Below are 6,000 nucleotides of genomic sequence, written 5' to 3'. Positions count from 1 at the left end.
CTAAGCACAAAATTTAAAACAATATTTGTTTTACTGCTTTTACCGGTGTTATAACGAGTTTTAATCAAGTTTCACTAAGTTTCACTGTAGTCTACTTTATAACTAATTTCAGAAATGTATATTTATGAGTCTTAAACTAATTTTAATAATTTATTTTACTTTAAATGACCATCAATGAAAAATAGTTTCATTTTCTAAAAAAGTAGAAAATACAAATGGCATAACATTACCTATCAATTAAATATACAAAATTAGGTTTTCCTTTATTTTTCTTTAAAATAAATAATATATTGAAAAACAAGTTAGTAATTAATAAACTCACTACAACAAATAAAAACTAAAACGTAAATTTTCTAACAACTTAATCTAGTATTTAAACAATTGATAGTTATTTGGCTACAAACGTAACTAATTTTGTTTTTCTTATTAATATTAAAGCATTACAAACTTTAAAGAGTTTTTTTTTTAGTCTTCAAGTAGTGTAGACAAAATGTTGAAATTTATTAAATAAAGATTTACGTAAAATTGTAAGTAAATGAGGCTCAATTTTTATTTGATAATTAAGTCATTTTATATTTAAAAAGTTTTAACTCTAAAAATATAATGACTTTTATTACAGTTAGAAGTTTTTGATGCATAATTTTTTAGAAAACTTCAAACTATCTATCTGAAAAAAATAATACATGTAGCCGTAGTACATGACTCTGAAAAACAAATAAAGATTTTTTTGTTATTGCCAAATAACAATAAGTTGACAATTTTATATACTGAAATCAACAACAAGCAGTTGTGTGTTTTATTAATTTGTAAAATATTGTTTTTTAGTTAAGCTAACTGGAAGTTATTTGTATGACCAGTTAAAATGGTGTATATTTTCTAAATTATATACAATAAACAACTAATTTTATAATAGTTATTTACTTTATCGCAGGCTTGTAGAGCATTGTTTACTCTTTAATAATTCTTAATTTAATCTGTATAACTTAACACAATAATTTAAAAGTAAATACTAAATCCATAATTTATAATTTTTAATGACTTTAAATGTAGATTTTGTTTCTTCTTTGATCTATTTTTGTGTTTATTAAACAAAAAGACGGAAAATTGATTAAAGTATTTTCGTTCAAGGACCTAGGCACATAAAAAGACCTTCTGTCATCGAGTACAAAGTACATTACTTTTTGCAATGTGATTTACTTTATTTAATAGCCTAAAAGGAAAAAAACAAAATGTTTGAAATTTATAACTAACAGTTTTACTATCAAGATTAAGCATTTGTTATAAAAAGAAAGTTTATAAAAGTTAATACTATTTAAAATTTTCGGATACAATCCATGAAATTCACAAAATAACTCTTCTTTAAGTTTTTTTTTTTCTGAATACTTTATAAAAGTTACTGATACAGTATTTACAGCAAAAGTAAAGAAAGTTTAAAAACTTATTTCAATTAACCTTCTTCAAAATATGATAAAAATTACTATTTATATAAATATTGCATTAACGGCAATTAGTTAGTATTTACATAAACTACTATTTTTATACAATATATATATTTATTTTAACTTTATCTAAAACTTATTGAAGAGATTATAATTATACAAGTGTAATTAATTTGTTTTCTTTATTAAGTTTCAAAACTTGAATAAATTTAAACTAACTGTAAACAAATAATATATTTTTTTGTGGATGGTATTTTTTTTAAAGGTATAAAACTAGTTTAAGTCAGTATGTTTTGAATATATTTTTTATTGAATGAGTTTTTACGTTTAAAAATTTTCGTGCAAAGTATCTCGTTAAAATGCAATAAAAGTTAATGAGCCGAAAACATGACTTTGAAGTTTAGTTTAATATTCTTTGACACAATTTTTTTTTATTTTTTTTTAAACCAAAATAAACTACCTTAAAACTAAAATAGTGTCTTATTATCATATACTACTATTAAAAAACTTAATTTATAGTCTGTTAAAGTTTAATATAAAAATATTATTTAATTTTTTTTTCATAATTACTTTTTATTTATTTGTTTATCATTTACGTTTGTTTGTATTTAATTTTATGTTTATAAAGGATCGGGTTAAAATAAAACTTAACTTAATGAGGTATTACAAAACCAAAATAAAAATTTTTTCAATTTATTTTAATAAATGTTTTTTTTTTTTAAGGGGTCAAAAATTAAGTTAAAAAATTGTTATGAAAAAATATAAGTTTAATATCTAAAAATTTTTTACTTTTGTGTTTAAATCAAACATCTAGAGCTTTCAAAAACTTCTATATAATAATACATATATTTGTTTAAATGTACATATTAATCCAATAATGTAAAAGTGTAAGAACCATAAATTGATTTTTATGCTAAAATGTATTTGATTATACATCACCTTATCTCTTTACCTTTCTCTTTTAAATACTCGGTGTTATGTTTCTTCTATATGCAGTCAATTATTAAGGACCATGTTTCTAGTAGTGTTTCTAAATTAACACTCCGGTTGAATATAATTTAATAAAAGCTTACAAATGAGCTTACTTTATATCATTATGTTTAAAAACGTTTTTATTAACAGTTATTTTTAAACGACTTATGTCATATTATGAAAACTTTTAAAATGCTAAATTTGAAAAAAAGTTTCTGATTCAGTTTTGTACATCTTTGTTATATTGTAAACTAAAATTTTCGTAAACAAACAATATATTATTTATTAGAAGACAATAAATATTAAACTAAACATAAAACAAACACTTTTTAAAATAAGTTTATAATCTGGTTTTTTCAAAGTGTTACTTAAAAACCTAAATTACTTCTACAAATCTTAAGCATTTCAATTTGCATAATTATAATTAATTTATTTATTAAAAACCTATATATATTCAGATAAAAATTTTTTTTTTTTCAATTTTTTTCGTAACATAACAATAATAAATTGTAAAATATAACTTAACCATATTCAATTAAATAACTTACTAAATACTTTTATTTGTAGTATGGTGTTTACTAAAAAAAAAGAAAGCAATACAGTATACTAATTCAAAATAATCAAACTTTTAGTTTAATAAAAACTAAATTTAATGTTTACTAACACACAAAACCACTTAAATGTTTTATAAGGCATCTCTATTGGCAATTTATAACTTAAACTAAGTATTGCATTATGATATAAGAGAGAAAAAGTGTTGATAACGATTACAAGTGGTTTTGTAAAATCTGTGAACGACTTGTGTAGTTTAACATTAACAAAGCTTACTTTTTTGTAAAATTAAATAGGTTTTCAAATAACTAAATTATTTTAAACAAAAAAAAAATTGTCTTGAATTAAAGAAATACATATAATTTTTATGCTGATTTTTTTTAAAGCTAAGATTTCTTTTTTTCTAATAAGTAATAGTTTAATGCTGGTTTTATAAACAATAGTTTTAAATTTAACTAAGGAAACTACTGTATACCTTTATATAAATACTCTTAAAACTGATAATTTTTTTAAAAACTAAAGTACTAGAATTTTAGTTAAATAATTTTTAATAAAATAATGAGCAGTTAACTATTAAAAAACAAAGTTTTTATAGTTTATTTCTCTTTTACTTAAAAAAACTTTTTTACTTAGGTTCTTTACGAGAGTTATACAACTTCATGTCAAAACGTTTATATTTATATCCGGTATAGACACAATAACTAAATTATGTACTTTGTATCGCTGTGATCTGTTTCTAGAAAAATTGAAAAATATCTCAATTCTAATCTAAAGATGTATTTTTTCCGTCTTAATCATCGTATAGTATTCTAAAATGACGAAATTTTTAAGATTATTGTAAACTTATGTAATTAAGCTTTTTAAATTTTATAGCTTGGTTAATGTATCATATTTAATATGTAAATTTTAATGTTAAGTTTTTTTTGAAATTTATGTTTTCGTAACTAAAAAATAATTGGAATATTAAATTAAACATTTTATTAATTACCGATTGTAAAGTTTTTCTATCTTGCTGAGTAAATATTATCATTTTCTACAAAGGTTAATGAGCCGCGAAACGACTTCTTTTGAAAAAGTGTTATATTTACTTTTTATATAATAATTTTCGTACATTTTAGTTAAATTATTTTGACAATTTTCAAAATTAAAACTTTCTAAACTTTTAAACATTAAAAAAAATCAGTAAATAAAAGGAAATTAAGATTATGTTTGTAATTTAATTGTAGAATAAATGTGTTATCTATATAAAACCGTTCACGTATAAAAATTATCCATATATTCTACAACTAAAATATTTTTTATTCAGTTTACTCATTTTCTACAATGAATTTTAAGCTTTAAGTCATATTTTATAATTGGTACAGAAATATTCTTTAAAATTAGTTTTTTGAGTAACGTTTAAATATCATTTTCATTAAATTATCATTGTTATTTATATTAATTAAAAACAGTATTTTAAATATTTTACAGTAGACTAGCAGTATTTAAATTATTAAAAAAAAATTATTCAAATACGCAATAATGTATTTAGAATTAATTAAGGCTGTGACCAAGTCTGTCATTGCAAGTCATTGTTGCTAACTTGTCATGTTATTGCATGTTACACAATCTATATTAATTTTTATTCAAATAATTGAAAATAACTATACCAAAAGAAACATAAAGAATTTAAAAGTAAGCTGTATGTTTTAAGTTATTTAATTTTAGCTACAAAATGTTTTAAAATAAACAAAAGTGTATTGTGAAAACTTAAAAAGTTTTACTTTTAATCAAAATTAAAACTTAAACAAAAAAGTTATTAAACTATTTTATAAATATTTATGATACAAATAAAGATATATTTTAATGTTTTTAAGACATTTTAATTTTAGTTACGATTATTATTAACTTTTATAAAATTTTAGCCAAATATTTGACTTTAAACATTCCGGTTGGTACTAAATTTAACAGAGAATTTAAAAAATCAAAACAGCATTATAAACTAAATGCATAAGCTAATAGTTGTGTATTGTTTTTGAGAGTAACGAGACTAGTTTTCTTTTAGTTTTATGTTTAATATATCAGTTCAATATTTTTGTCTTGTATACATAGGACCTTATAAATAGAATAATGTTAGTTTCAATTTGTAAAAGTTAAATATCTTAAGACAAAAAAACCTTCTTTAATGGTTAAACAAATATCAATTGTTTGTAAACTAAATTCGGTTTTTTATTAAACTATTGCTTTGAAATTTATATTTTATTTTTAAAATAACGTTGTGAGTTTTTGCTAATATTTTATTTTTCATTATCTTATTTTACTTTAGTTTTAAAAACAAATAATTAAAATTTTAAGTTAATATTTATTATTCTAATAGTAATGTTCATATTTATACTAGACTTGTTATTAAAATCTATAAAAAGAAATAGCACTAATTATAAGTTTACTTTGAATAAGCTTATGAAATAAAGTGTTATAAATTTAAATTACTTAAGTAATTTAGCAAACTTTATTAACCACATCCGACTTAAACTGAATCTAAACATTTTACTAACATTTATTTAAAGTAATGAGTAAAATAGGGTTTCTATTGTATATATATTGTTTTTTTTATAATTTTTTTAAAATATTACTAGTTTCATTAGTAAAAAACAATTTTTTTTATCTAGTTTTTACTTAATAAAGCATGTTTAAGACAAAATTTAAAGGAATTTAACTATGACAGTTAAAGATATTAAGTTTTGTAATTTTTTATCATTTACCGCTTTTTGATATAAAAACAAAAGTTTAACGTATAGATTTACAAACATTATACCTAAGTAAATACTTTAATATGAAATCACATAAAAAAACTAAAATGTTTAAAACTTTCTATTAGTTTAAAAAATGTACCCACAATTGCTAGCTTACTAATTCAATATAAGAAAACAAGCAATTTTCTTGAGATTATTGTTGAAAAATTCATTTACTCTAAATATTTTAAAGGTCATGTTTCATGACTACAAAACTGATTTCAATTTATTTAATCTTCACATTTTAAAATTAAAAATAAAAATTA

The sequence above is a fragment of the Thalia democratica genome, chromosome 6 (assembly GCF_965202585.1).
Source record: "Thalia democratica chromosome 6, ktThaDemo2.hap1.1, whole genome shotgun sequence".
NCBI classification, from domain to species: Eukaryota; Metazoa; Chordata; class Thaliacea; order Salpida; family Salpidae; genus Thalia; species Thalia democratica.
The sequence above is the reverse complement of the archived record's forward strand: the minus strand, read 5'-3'. Positions refer to the sequence as shown.